Source organism: Falco rusticolus, chromosome 5 (assembly GCF_015220075.1).
Source record: "Falco rusticolus isolate bFalRus1 chromosome 5, bFalRus1.pri, whole genome shotgun sequence".
Taxonomy (NCBI): Eukaryota; Metazoa; Chordata; class Aves; order Falconiformes; family Falconidae; genus Falco; species Falco rusticolus.
This window is the reverse complement of record NC_051191.1, coordinates 12,264,076-12,279,533: the sequence shown is the minus strand read 5'-3', so window position 1 is coordinate 12,279,533 and position 15,458 is coordinate 12,264,076.

Here is a 15,458-nt window from a genome sequence, read left to right as displayed (position 1 = left end):
TGTGTTTTCTACTGACTGAACTAGGACCCAGGATTTCTTTGTCACAAAGCATGGCATTGCTAAAAATAAATATTTGTCTTAATCAGTGAATAAATCTAAATAAAGTGGTGTTGCTTCCCACCTTCTTGGTGGACACATTTGTGCTGTAGGTGGTCACGGACAGCAGATCAGCACTGGGTTAGTCAGCAGCCCATGCTCCTCAGTGTAATTTTCCTAGTTGGTGGTGAAGTGTTGTCCAAATGGTGAATACAAAACAAGACAGAGTGCCTTAGCAACATGTTTCAAGAAGAAACATACTGAAAATTCACTGGCAAATCAACAATATTTTTTATAGAAAGGGAATCACTCAAGGGGACCTTTCTCAAGACCAAAGTCTGTGTAATCTAAAACTTGGAAAGAGGTTTTGACTAGACTGAGCAATCTGTTGACCTTTCAGAGACATGCTCTTGGTAAATGAATGTGTACCAAAGGTACTAGAGCTGATATACTATGAAGCAAGGCAATGCCGGCTCAAGGAATGACCCAGTTTCATGAAGAATGTAAATCTGCTATTTTTATAGTACCCCGAAAAAGTTACACAGCCAACTCATATTGTACAACCTCTAAGTTCTTTCCTATCAAATTAATAAAAACATTCCATAGATACAAATTATCATCACAGATGCTAAAATACTGCCAGCACTGAGTCAGTGAAAATATTCTAGGCAAAATGTTGAGTTAAACATATTCTTATGGGGAATGTTGGGGCTGGAGGAGTCTCCATGTCACAGTTCTCCAGCAGCTCCAAAAGTTGTTTCATGGACACACATAGTCTACAATAAGGCATTTGGAGTGATCTTTCTCTTTGCTCCTGTAAATGGAATTTATCTTCAGTTTTCTCACCACAAGATAATTTTTAAGCCACTGTTCACACTACAGCATTCACCAGTTCAGTATTTTACTTTAATGTTGTCATCTCCATAAAAATATTCTCAGATGTGGCTACATGCATTCGTGGATAATTGACCACCACTTGAAAATGCTTTCCCGTTATTCAGTTGTCTCTAAATAAAAACTATGCCTGTTAAAAGCAGGGTCTTTAGAATAGACAACACAGTAAATCCAGATAGTTCCATCATAGGACATTTCATGAAGCCATGTGCTTTTCTTCTGACTTCTTACATCACCTTATTACATCAAATTGATGAGGAGTGGTCCTTGTGTTCACTTCAATGCAAGAATTGCAATTCAGGTCACCCCTGTTGTTGCAGCCCGTGTGGGATGGAAACATTCCCACTGTCTGCACCAGCACTGCCTCCCACATCCAGTCCTGTTCCATCCAGCTCACGAAGATTACGTCCCACCTGTGGGAGCTGGACAGGCTTCTGAGCTGCAGGACCCACACACCCATTCGTCCCTGCTTGGGAGGGCGCTGGGGCTGCCCTGTCTCCCTCCCCACCACGATGGGGGTCCCACCGGACGGCAGCCTACCTAAGCCGGCGGGATGGGGGCTGCAGCACATTCCTGACAGATCCAAGATACAAGACACATGAACAGGCAGGATAGCCCTGATTCTATTCTCAGTTACTCAGACATTAAACAGCCTCGGGACTTCTATTGTGTAGGGATAGTATCTTGATGGGTAGAAGAACAAAGAAATGTGTCAAAATGTACAGGAATATTTCTCCCAACATGTTCGCGTTCTTCTGAATGTTATTTAAATAAGCTCAGGTGGCTTTCCCTGATTGTTTACACTTGAACTTTTCATCAGCTTAATATTCCACAAACCAAACTACACATGCTATTTATTCATGAATTTTTTAAAATGCATGCATTTTGCTTCCAGAAGCAGATGTTACTGTAATATAGTAGCAAGAGATCCCTCAGCAAGAATAAACAGGAATCTGTGTTTATGCATGATACAGAGAATTGTGTAGGGAGTTCTCCTCATTAAAATGGTAAACCAAGCTCAGTTTAATTACAGCTTGAAAGCCAAAGGGAAGTATGTTACTATCTTATCCCGCAGGACACAAGGTAATTTAAAAACACACTGGCATGCTAGTAACAATGTAAACAGAAATACAAAATCAGAGTAGGCAGTAGTATCTGGCATGCTTCATACCTATAGAGATCTGTTTTCATTTCATTTCTGGCTCGACTACTCACTAAAACAAAGTTAAGCCAGTTTTTAAAATCTATCTTAAAGCACATTCCATCTAGCTCCATCATACAACACTGGAAAACAAAATGAAATGTGTACAATACACATTTTTACTCTGAGGCAGTATGTGCAGGTTCTAGATTAATGTTCTGCAAGAAACAGAGAGAAAGCACTTGTAAAGACAATTACATTTTCTTTCTTCTGACAAGGAATTAGGAGTGATAAGCTTTCTCTGTTTCCTTGCCTGATGACAAAAGGCTGTAAACCAAGATATTAAGGAATTGGGCCAAGAAGAAATCTGAGCACCAGGATGTAAAAGTCGTAGTACTGAAGACTTTGCCGATGCTGTGAAAGGCAGCATTTTGGACACATACTTGGTTTGCTTCATTTTTTTAATTTTTTTTTTTTTTGAAGGTGCTTCCAAAAGGACCTGAGCACAGTCTGTCTCCCTTGTTGTTTAACAGCAAGACAAATTCAAAGCCTAAACAAATCCTCTCCTGCTAAATTTTTAAGCTAGAAGTACTGTAAGCTGTCCCTGTAGGTGGAAATAATACATTATATTATTAGGGTTCTTTTGGCATCTAGCTTCTTCTATTCATTTATTCTCACCCAAAAGATGTATTATTTTCCGGTTGAGTTGAGCTGATATATCTCCAGCTAAAATATCCACAATTTGCAAAGTAGATAGCCTTGCAGTCAGCATATATTAATAACTTTGAGATCAGAACAGTCTGTAGTGCTGTCTATCTCTGCACAGTATCACTGCGGTTAGTGGTAGAGCAGCAGAACCACTCTATAAATAAGATTTGGGTTCTGTGCTCTCGGCTTTTTCAGCCTCCAGGAGGCTGGAAATTAAAGCCTGCATATCACAGGGAAGTGCACTATCCAGCCAACACGGAGGAAGAAGTAGGATATTGTGGTTTTTACTGGCACACAATACAAATAATCTAACTGCTCCCACATCACTGAACATTTTTAAAAGACTTAGTTTTATCAAAAGTATGTAAGTTGCCAATTTTTCAGCAAATATGGCTTAGCCAAATAAAAACACCCAACCAACACCCAAGAAGCCAACGAATACGTCAACCTTTCAAGCCTCAGATAAATAAATAAAAAAAAAAATCCACAAAATGAAACTGTAACCCCACTGCTAAAAAGAAGGGTTCTCTTCAAATGAGTGCAGAGGAACCAGAAACCACAACAGCCCCCCCTGAGGCTGCCACTCAGTTCTCCTGGGAGTGGCGGAACTTTTCTAACGAGCTAACCCCAATTAATAACCATGCTGCAGGTCGGCACTCGACCAGTTCCTGTCAAACAATATTTATGTCTCTCGTATCTGGTCATGAATTGTTAAACTTGACCTTTTAGCATACCCAAACAATTACCTGCCTGTCATAAAAGTGTGCCAGAGGCGTTAGAGAGCTTCTATTACCTACATTAGAGACCTTCTATTTCATACTTGTGCTGGTAGATGGAGTTGGTAGACAGAGAAGCCACCTTTCCTGAATGAATGGGCTGAGTCTTCAATCTTTAATTCTTATCTGGTGAATGGAATTAAAATGCTTAACCAACCACCCAGACAGATGTTACCATAGTTGTTATAGAACCTGACCTCTCCCAGAGCTCTTCAGAAACCACCAGTATTCCTTAGCAGTGAGAACGGCTAGTAGTGAGGGAACTGGGCTTTGATGGATCACTGATATGGAAGTTCATCTGCCAGACTATTAACATAGGTGAGCATGCTTAGGCACATTTTAATGCAAAAATGCTTAATGTTTTTTCTCCTTTCTCTTACTGCCCAAAATCAGAATTGAGGGATCGGTGTTTCTCTTGTAACACTAGACCTCATCACTGCCTTGTGCCCAGCAAGCAACTGGGCTCCAGTTTCTGCTTTAGTTGCCATATGTGTGTCCCCAGTTCTCCTCGGCTCAGATTGCAGAGAGGTGCTGTGCAGGAGCAGGTCTTCAGCCATGCTAACTGATGTGCTGGCAGAGCTGACACTCTGAAAGTTAGTGTGAATGTGAGAAACTTTAAACAATTATCATAACAGCTCTTTTTCACTATCAAACCCTTCGACCGTTAAGAGAGCAAGAAATACTGTTTCAGTAGCTAACTTCAGTTACTGCATTATACAACTAACAAACGACAAACAAGGACTCTCTATCATAAAGATTTCTACTTCAGTACCTTTCAAATCCTCCCCACAGAGAAGTTAGACCAAATGGGTCCATCTCACATAGCAAAGAACAGAGGTAGGTGTTCTCAACCTTTCAACCTCTCCATTCCTCAGGCTTTCAAAAGACAGCCACCCTGATCTCCAGCTGGAAAAGGGCAGCCCCAGAATGGAAACAATTTCTTCGTGCTGAATCTCTCTTTGCTTTCCCTGAACTTGAGTTGACATGAAGTATTTGGCTGAGCCATGAGTGGACTCCAAAGGCCAAGCCCCCTTCTTCTCTCTGCCAGGCACACTGAGAGAAAAACACAGGTAAGATTCGTTGTTCCTGTAACTTCTGTACGTAGGAAACATAAAACCTGGGCAGCACTTAGCTTTTTTTGGATGCCATGTGTAAAAGCCACTAGACCCAGAGCACAAAAGAGGCAAAATTCCACTCCATCCAGATAGTGGTCCATAAATTCCTACTGTAGAGACTATTGGTGGAGATTTGTAGAAAGCCCAAGGGGAAAAGACAATGCTGTTTTGATATCAGGCTTTTTGCCTTCCTTATCTTTCACTTTCACCCATTCTCCAGCACTGCAGCTTGAGTTGCACTGGTTACCTGCCTCTGCCACAGCAGCTGCTCTCTTGCAGCCATCAGGCCATGGGTGCCCAGAGCACACACGCTGCCAGGGCAGATAAGAAAGAGCGAGTTTATCAGTGGCAAGAATGACATAGCCAGTACTGTACTCTTCTGATTCTTTGTTAGTCATAGTTTGCACGTGTTACAGGACAAATAACTCTGCAACATTTTCAAACATTGCACGCAGTGGAGGCATGTGGCACTTCTCTGCAAACACAGGAATTCCTGGCCAGCTTTCCCCACTGCCCAGCTGACTCGTACAGAGCACTTAGCAAGCAGCAAAAGTTTTTGGCTGTTGAGAACATACTAATTACAAAAGCATGCTTCTGTTAATAATGTCAGGCTTCAGCTCTGTTCCTGCATTTTCTTCAGATTTTTGCTCTCCACCCACTTCTTGCTGAGCTCTGTGTAAATGCTTACATTGTCCTTTGTTAATCTTCCTTGACTACATGATGATAGCTCATTTTTGATCAGTGTCTGAACAAAACCACCTTTACTGGATGGGTCATGACATAGGGTGGAATTTATGAGGCATCTTTCTCCAGATTATATTGCCCTCAGCTATGTTCTGTCAGAGACACTCTGTAATACTCTGTAAATACATGCTCTTTCATGTCACAGTGATCTGGAAATAATGTCTCTGAATGGAACAAAACAGAAAAAAAAAGAAAAGAAAGGTGTTTTTCTCACACGCCTATCTTAAAATGGCATCTTTAAAAATATCAGAATAATCAGTATCCTATGTATGACAGGTGAAGGTGAAGGTGAGCCCCTTTTTGGTCTGACACCTATTAGAGGGACAGATAGGCTGCACAGCCCTTGTGTTGCAACTGCATTCACATTTATTTCTTAAAGATCCCTCCCAGCCAACCTCTGACAGGAGGTCTTCCCAGGCAGACCGAGCATTTTCAGTAAAATACATCCCAGTCAACTTGCAGAATGCCTGGCCCTAAAGGTTGCAAAGCTGTTTCTACTGCAAACAGTTCTGGGCAGGCTTGTGCTTCATCCTGTGCACTTATTGTGGGTAGCAGTGGACTCTTCCATGTCCCTTTGCATCTCAGCTTTCCTCCCAGTATTAACAAAGATCATCACAGGCAACAACACAACGGTGAAACCAGTCATCTGCTTCCTAACTGACATGGGCAGGCAGTGAACTGGCAAAAAAGTGGTGGGGTTTTTGACCCTGCCCATACCATTGACCTAACCTACTCCAAATCATGAACTGGGCAAAATATATCTCCACTGGAACAAGAGAGGAACCAGTAAACAACCTGATATGTTGCTTTTTCATCAGACTTTGTGGTGATTCCAGAGTTGAGCCCTCTCAAACTCACTGTGAAGATGCAGGTTGCATCCACCTTATCACACACAACAGGCAGTGTCTATTTAAAACAGCTTTCACATTCCTCATGGCGTTCCCTACCACGCATGCCAAACAGTACTTTCCCTTACTGCAAATCAGTTCAAGAAGCAAAGGCAATACCAATGAGGCAAACTAAGTGACTAAAAAGACTTAATATACTATTTCTGAGAATTTACGTGCGATGTCACCAGGATGTGAACTATAAAATTAATCTGAGAGAAAAGGAGGTTGCCAGAAAGTTTTGAATTTTCATGATACAGATGGAAGTTGTGTATACAGTATGGTGCAGCACATGCTAACGGGTTTTTAAATGGCACGCTGGGCACATATAAAGGCAAATGTGTTCCCTGATATGCTTCACAGGATTAATAAACATGAGCCTGACAAAACTGCATTTCATTCCCACACAATAAAATGGCAATGAGTCACACAGATAAAGACAATATAGCACAAAAAGCACAGATGTCTTGCCAGCAGTTATATATAGAGAAAAACAGAACGCTGGTCTATCAGCTCTCAGTGTTCAGATGACCATACTCGTACTTCTGTATTCATGTCAGAAGGTCCTCGAAAGCTGTGTTCTCCTGTCTTTTGCTTCTCTTTCACTAAAAAAAAAAAAAAACCTGAAATAAAGTAGAAAGCCTACAATGAAAATAATTAAACAAACCTCAAGTACTTGCTTAGGGCACCAAAATAAACCTGGAGATGCTGAAATGGAAAACCAAATGAGTCATAACCCAAGAAATGCCTCAGGCTTGCCACGCTCTCAATATAATATGGCAATATTATCTAATAAACCTGATATTCAAAGGTTCAGAGTGCCCAGCAATGTTTTAAACCTGATATTCAAAGGTTCAGAGTGCCCAGCAATGTTTTAGACAGTCACCGACATGAAAACAATGTGTACATATACATTCATCTTTGTTGCCTTGTAATTTGGGATGAAAGAGATGCTTCCTGGGTGCTTCCATAGAAGGGCCCCAGGAACCTTCTCAGAGCATCACCTGGCCCAATGTAAGCAGGATCTTTAAGGAACCAGAGCTCAGGCTGAGGGAAAACTGCCACAAAGGGCAAGATGGGGCTAAGTCTCAGGGGTGGCTTAGAATTCAGAGTATTGCCAGGGTTGTTTTACCATATATAGCCTGGATACAGTCATTGAGTACTCTGACATTCAAGTCTCTGATTCTGCCCTTATTCCCAAAGGTTCCGCTGGAAAAGCTGGAACTCTGACTTATTTCAACTGTTCAACTAACAGGTTTCTCACTGGAGGGTGAGGGTCTTTAAACAGAATTCTTTGTCAAAGAGGAAAACAAGAAAGCTATGGAAAAGTGATAAATAGCATAAAAGAAGGAACATGAACACACATACACATTAAAAAATAAACAAAAATGCAGCTACAAATTGAAGCAGCCTACAGAAAAAAAAAAAGGGCAGACCTTCAGTTGGCATAAACAGAATCAGTGGAGGTCAAGCATTTATTCTGGTTAATCTTAAAGCTATAATGCCTAGAAAGCCCATACTAAAAAACTAATTGCATTGTTTGCAATACAAAAAAAAACCAAAAAAACCAACAAACCACAGTTTTGAGATACTTTCACAAACACAACATGACAAAAAGAAAGGATGTGAAAATCTATCCATATATTACCTTACTCTCTGCGTGCCTGCCAGGAATTTTATACGCAGTTATAGCCATCTAACTATCAGAAAGAGAGAGGAAGAAAATGGAAAGAGTCCAGAAAACAGCAAAAATGATCAGAGAGCTGGAGAGACTGATACGTAGTGAGTGACTAAAATAGAACTGGATTTTTAAGACCTTGGCTTTATGACAATTAAAGAAAAACAGCAATTTACAGTTTGAAAGGCATGAATACAAAAAAAGAGAGGGACTTCTATGGCAAAAGAGGAAGGGCAAATAAATAAGAAAGAAAAAATTCATGCTGGATTTCCAAAATAGATTGAGTAGTCTCCCAAGCATGGAATGTGTAAAAGATCTGCTAGTCTAGGACTCATAATGCTTTCTTGTCCCAGACATGTCTACAGCAGTTCTCTTAAAAATTTTTGTATTCCTGTTCTTATTAGTTCATCTGCACAATCCAATGTTCCTTGCCACTAAGACAGCATAGCTGGCATCTTATTCAAGGATCATTTAGCTCTGGTCAAAACAGTTTTGGAGACAAACTGGTCCCTAACCTAGTCACTGTTCTCTGCTACGCCTCCTACCACTGCTGCCACAAGCACAAACATTGAGGAAAATTTCAAGATGCAAGCATCACATTCGTATAATTTCTTGCAGCATTTGTTGAACTCACTGGGTGCTGCTGACTCATTTAGGCAAGAGTTTCCTTATTTCATCTGGATTTAATAGAAAGCTATGTGACAGAAAAAGAAAGAGCACATTGCCTTGGGAGGGAGCAGCCTGGAGGGAAAAACCCCAGAAGTAGCCAAACGGAGGTTAATCACAGTTTGCTAGATTTTGACTATTGATCATGTACATTCTGTCTGGAAAGTAACTTTGCATTCTGTCTGCTCCTATCTCCTTTCTTTGGGTAAGCTAGACAGAGCAAAACACTGTAGTAGATATACATGTGTGCATATAATATATACATGTAAATATATTATATATATGTGTGTCATAATACAGGGGCTAGTTGGATGGAAACCACAGGAGCAAGCCAAGTCATACTAGAGAAGTCTTACAGACAGAAGGATTTTATTCCAAGTGCACCTTCAAGAACAGGAACAACTATATTTATTTGACGCAAAATACTTAGCAAAAATACCCATTGCATACATGGACATTTGTCTTCCATTCTCTCATATCTCTTCTCAGTGGAGTTTTCACAGTAATCTTCAAATTGTATACCCTTTGAAAAAGTATTCTGCAAATTCTACTTCTTACAAAGCAGCAACCATTTTCATAAAGGAAGGTTTTTACCTCCAAAATTACTTGATTTACCTAAAGAATTCAAGATTCAACCAAGCTATCAGACTATAAAAAGATAAAGTATGCATTAAGAAAAAAAACCAACAATAGTGTTTGTGAGGCACTCCTTGTGCAAGTAAAATTCAGACCTTTATGAACCCTAAGTGTAGGAAAAGCCAATGCCTTGGAGAGGAAAAACTCCACTGTACGCAGTCGACCTATATATATTCCTGGCTTTCCAATAAGCCATTCTAAAACTATATCATGAATAAGAATGGAAAATATTTTTTTTCTATATTTTAGCAAAAAGAAAAAAAGGTTTGGTTGTTTCTCCAAGGTTGGATTAATTTATTGCCAGGAATGTCCTAGATTCCTTGGAGACTTTCTGGCTCATCAAAGTATTGCAAACAGACCAAAAATGCATTCTTAGGATAAGTAGTTTATCAGATTGTAAGTATTTTTGTAAAGGAACTGCACAAGACAATGACCTAATTTAAGTATAACACGCTCAGTATTCCCCTTCCATATCCAAAGCATGAAAAGAGCAGAAATCTGTGAGAAGATCAGAGATCTCAACACAGAAAGCTGTTAAATAGCAACGTGCAGAAATCACATGGAAAACTTAGTGTTATCAAAATCCTCAGGTGTGGTTTAGAGATGCAAAGTAAACCATGCTAGTCTAAATCAAGTGATTTAGACTGATAAATGTCACATTTAAAGTCAGATTCCAGATGGATGGCTTTCATAAACAGATCTGAGATGTCTTTGATCCAGCTGCTGAACAGATAGGAATCTGCACCTTCAGAAAAATTATCACGTTTGTTTGGGTTTTTTTTAAAATGTCCAAAGCACCTACACTTGTGGCAGGTATTAAAGAGTTGAAGGGTGGGTCTGATTTTCATTTTTTTTTAAGTCATTCACCAATGACAGCACTCTGCTTCCACCAGACATGAGCGTCCTGCAAAGCCACACCCCATCCGCAGAAGTATAAAACTACCATTAGCAGAGTCATAATTAAACCAGAGCATTTAGCAATCTCCAGAAAACATGGTGTAATCCCAGCTAAAGAGCAGGACCCTCCCTCACTGACAGCTAATCACTGAATATTTGAAGCACAGAGCAGCCAAGCACAGTTACTGCTTTTAAAATTATTTTCCATCAGAATCCAGTTAGAACTGTTGGATGTTCAAGAAGAAATCATCTGGTCCTTCCTGCAGATCCCACCAGCACCACAGCTGTTTCCATATCTCCTCCACAATATCCCTTTTCCTTTTTCATTCCAGTCGGCAAAAAGCACAAGCTGTGAAGTTCTAACCAACATTCGGGTTCCACACTACACCAACACCTTTCTTTGCTCTGCTTATGTGAAGAAACAGTCATAAACATTTGGGTTGCCGCATTTTAACGAGCTACCACCGGTCAGCTGAACAGCAGCAGCTAGCTGTTTGACCACCATGCTGCAAGGTTAAAGCAGATGGTTCTCCTCCCCAGCTCTGGCAGGCTTGGACCACAAACAGGCTCATAATCTGCCATCCAGCACTGAGCAGCTCTCCATACCCCGCATCCCTTTCCCAACCTTTTATGATGTGCAGCTGGCCCACTTAGCAGGACCCTGTCTTAAACACCTTCTCAAACCCCATTAGGGTTCCTTATAATCTTTAACATGCTTAAGCACACAGGAAACATTGATTATAACAGTCCCTGTACTGCTGTAAACATTGAAGTACATATTACACGTGCAGTCAGCCCCCAAATCCCAACCCAGGACCTTTTTCACTAGATCATCACTTATTTCAGCATTCAAATCCAAGTCCCACTGAGCCATTGTGCATTTTAGCCTGTAAGATATGTTGACATATTAATAACAGGTCTGCTGATACTTCCTATAAACTTCAGTCAGAAGCAAAAATTGAAAAAAACTGAAAACAGATGAGAATGAATTATGAAAACACATTGAAAACTTTTCCAGACTTCTACCGATGGGAGAAAAGAAAAAAGAAATATCTAAAAATGTCTGAGCCCAGCCCCTTTGCTATTCCCCATGCTCTCCATCTGCTCATGAGGAACTGTATTCCCACTGTCAGTATTAAACAGCAAACTCTCTCACCCCCTCACTGGAGACCATTTGAGCACTAACTGGTAAATCATCAAAACATAACTCAGGAGACCTCATGGGAGTACTTTCTTTCTTCCTTTCTCATATTAGAAATCAGAGGCTATGCTGAAAGCTACTATAAACATCTCTATTACCACTAACCTAGCTTGGCTAAAAGAGATCCAGAAAATCCTAAAATCATTCCTGCAACCAGTTTTTGACCTGAACGCATTTATCATGTCATCTCTGCTCTGATTCTCAAAGCAGGTTTCACCCTGACACATATGAAACCAGTCTTCCTGGAAGCTTTTGGCTTAAATTCAGCAGTGTTGGATATAATCTGGCAAAGTAAATATAAATGTGTAGCCATGACTTACCTTTATTTACATTGATTGGTCTCTGAGAACAGTGAATTTTGCCCTTGATAGGGCAGAAAACTACAAAAACTACAAGCAACTGAGAGCAAGGGAATTTTCATACACAGACACAGGATCTAATTACCCTTTTCCATGGAACAAGTCAAGAGTCACTGCTTCAGTGGTGACAAACGAGTATACCTATAGGATCATAGAATCGTTTAGGTTGGAAAAGACCTTTAGGATCATTGAGTCCAACCGTTAACCCAGGAGTGCCAAGTCCACCACCAAACCATGTATATGATGCACCCACTTTTTCCAAAAGTTGCCCATCAGGTTTTCCTATGCACACTCTTCAAACAAGTAATTAATTTTTTTTCTTTACCCAGATAATGGCTGCATCAAGACAAAATGTTGGAGTTTGCTGTTTTAAACCTCTCTATATGATCAAATCTGAATATTTAATCTGCCCCCTGTGAAAACAAGCAAATCTAGATTCTAATCCATATCTTTAATCTGCAACATCCTTCAGGTTTTTTAACTCATCTTGCATATCCCTGAACGCTACCCAAATTTCTCTGTTCACTACACCTCCTTCCTTCATATGGATTTACACCCAGGCACACATTAATCAGAAGGAAAATTGGGGAAAGGGGTTGTAACCTCTCCACTAATGCTGCCCGGTTCACTTCTTGAAATCTCGCCTGTGCAGCTCTCCCACCCCTACCACATGGCCAGGTGAGGGCTGCAGCCACCGTTTTTACACCTCTTTCCTAATGTACACAATTATTTGGAGGCCATCTGACCTTTTTGTATCCCAGTAGTCTGTCTGTAAAATGGTAGTAACAAAAATTCCCCAGATACTTCATAGAGACATGAGGATAAAATAAAAGACTCTTCTCACAGCTCCTCTGAAATCATTAAGATTTTCAATATTGATCTTGAAAAGAAAATAACATCTTTGGAGTAGACATCTGTCAAAACTCCAGTGAAATTACAAGAGAAAATAACAGGATACCATGTCTCTTATCTCTCTGAAAATGTAATATATAAATGCTATTTATATGACATCATGATATGATACTTTTAGATGAAGTTACAGAAGGGAAAGGAGAAGGAAAAGAGGGAAAGGACACCCTGAGAGCTGAACTCATCCTGATGAGCAAAATAGAAGACATGAGGCCCAACTGGCCATTATATATGGTCTTGTTGCAAAGACTGGGGAGCTATCTCAAATGCAAAGTATAACTGTGGAAGCTTTTGCCAAAAGGTGTGTAACTGATATCCCTGCCATGGTCAGGAAACACAGTTTCTATCTGTATATGAAGCACTACAGTAATCCAGGTGCTCAAAGCTTAAACAGGAACATCATTATAAAACAAATGTATTGACTCTATATTTTTCAATAAAATTATATATCGGTCAGAGTCTAAATATAAACAGCTTAACCTATTCTTCACCATGGACAAATGTGAAAACTTTCCTCTTCAGAAATCTGTGTGTGAGATGTTTCCCCTTATGCTGCATTTCCCACCTCAGAGGAACTGCTGTGAACATGAAAAATGCATCTTCATAATCCTTCTCCAAGCCAGTTCTTAAAACTGCCTTTCCAACAAGGTGTATGACAACACAGTAATAAAACGATTGAGCCTACCACAGCCTTGCTTGCTTCCTGGGATGCCCCATCTGCATGTTCACCCACATCCATCATTCATCCCTGGCCCTGTATTTTAGTTGCAAGCTTTTTGAGACACTACTTGTTGTTCAATGTTTGTGCCCTTTGTACCGCAGTAAGTTCTGAGAGACTATTCTAATATAAAAAAGTTGCAATAATGCACAATTTCACCCATCCCACTTGTTAAAAATACAGCAGCAAAATGCATGATGCTTAGAAAATGGAGATACATTATAGCTATTCAACAGCTGATGGTACCTTCAAGCAGAAGTTTAGCACCATAAAGAGCTACACCTGGGTCAAAGTGTAGAAACAGACACACGTACACACACAGTTCATGTCGCATGAGATAACTATTTGGCTGTTAGCTACATAGAAGTTAGGGTTTTTTTAAATCTGTCCAAAGGATGTTACAGAACATTATATAAGATTGGAGGAGATTTCCACCTTGTTTGTGGTCATCGCTCTCTATTCTTACCTTTGTCCTTCAAACTGTTCTCTGCAGCCATGCTGGCAGAAAGCAGAGCCTTGCAGCCCTGAGAAGGGAAACTGGAAAAAACCCTTTACTGAACATTGTACATGCCTCCTTGTTTTCTGCACATTTGCCAAAAAAGCCAGAGACTGTAGCTTGATATTGCTCAGGCTTTGCCATCAACCTCACTCGATAATTCATACACAAATAGTTTCCAATGTAACTACCAGAGTTATTGAAAACAATATGGTTTAAGGGGTTCTTAATAAACAAAATCCCAAGTCATGCGCAGCCTTAAGCTTTTATTGCTTTTAAACAGTTTTTTCATAAAAAATACTATTCTTTCAGAAACAATTGCATCACCACTGTATTTCAAACCCTCAGAGACTGCAAAGGAAAACTCTTCATTTTCCATGGTGCTGTTCTGACAGATGTCATCATTTATCAGCTATTACAGTAATAGATTTCAAAAACCAGATGGACTTGAACAAAAAAGCGCTACTTGCTTTCCATAAAGGGGACTGATACTGCAAGACCACTCTTCAGTGGCAGATGTGCTTTGGGTGATCTCGCAAGACGAACTTAGCTTTCAGCTCCCATAGCTTTCAGCCAAGCTGGAGCTGAGCAGGTGGAGCTATGGGCGCACTGCTCCTGCTGATTGGTAGAGTGAGATGCAGCAGGAGTGGATGGGAAATGGGTCGAGCTGTTCAAAAGCATCTCCCTGGATGTGTATATGCACCCCGACCCGTGCCTCTAGTGAGGGGGAAGGTAGAACGTAGTTGATATAAACCAGTATGGTCTGACTTCAGTAGTCAAGGGGCTAGTTCAGGATCCTCTGCTGGTTGCTTGTACCTTGCTTTTCAGCAGCAACCAAACCCAAATTTCTGTGCCTGACCCAAGCAGCCACCAGAAAGCTCCTGAATGCCTTTGGGCTGCACCAAGCTGCCCATATCTATAGGCTAAAAAGTAACGGCTCCGGGACAAAAACACCCTGAAGGGTGGGTCTGCATCTCAAGTCTGTCATTTGGCCTTTTTATTTCTCCCACTCACCGAACAAAGAGGAATTGAGGGGGGGTAGAAATGCAGCTTATAAGTATGTCTTGACTCATCATGCTGTTTCTTTGCTTGCGTTTGAACCTATTGTAAACTTGTATTTGCAGGCTTTTATACTCAATGGGCCACAGCTACATTGCTGGATCCGAACCATTTATGTGACACCAGTATCATTGAACTCATCAGAGTGGGAGAAAAAAACATCAGCATGAGTTACACAGAAACGTGAAGCTTTTCTGCAGAAGTTATCCGGCCAAGAACAATGCAACGTAGTCCAGAGCATTGTACTAGGTGATTTCCCACCCAAATCTTGCATGGTTATTTTTATGTCGCTTTCCTGTGAGCTTTTCAAAGCTTGAAGCTATCCTTAATTTGATACAGTGGTGAAAAGTAAAGTGACCAGTACCAGCTTCCTTTTGATCTAGCAAGCCTGGCTCATTGACCCGGCAGTATCACTTCTCTTTCTGAGTGGCAGGTGGTTGTGGTCACTGAATGCAGCAAGGTGCTCCTGACAGCTCATCAGCTCACGCTGCGTTTTATCAAATATTATCAGTATTATCAAATCCTTTCGACAGCCATC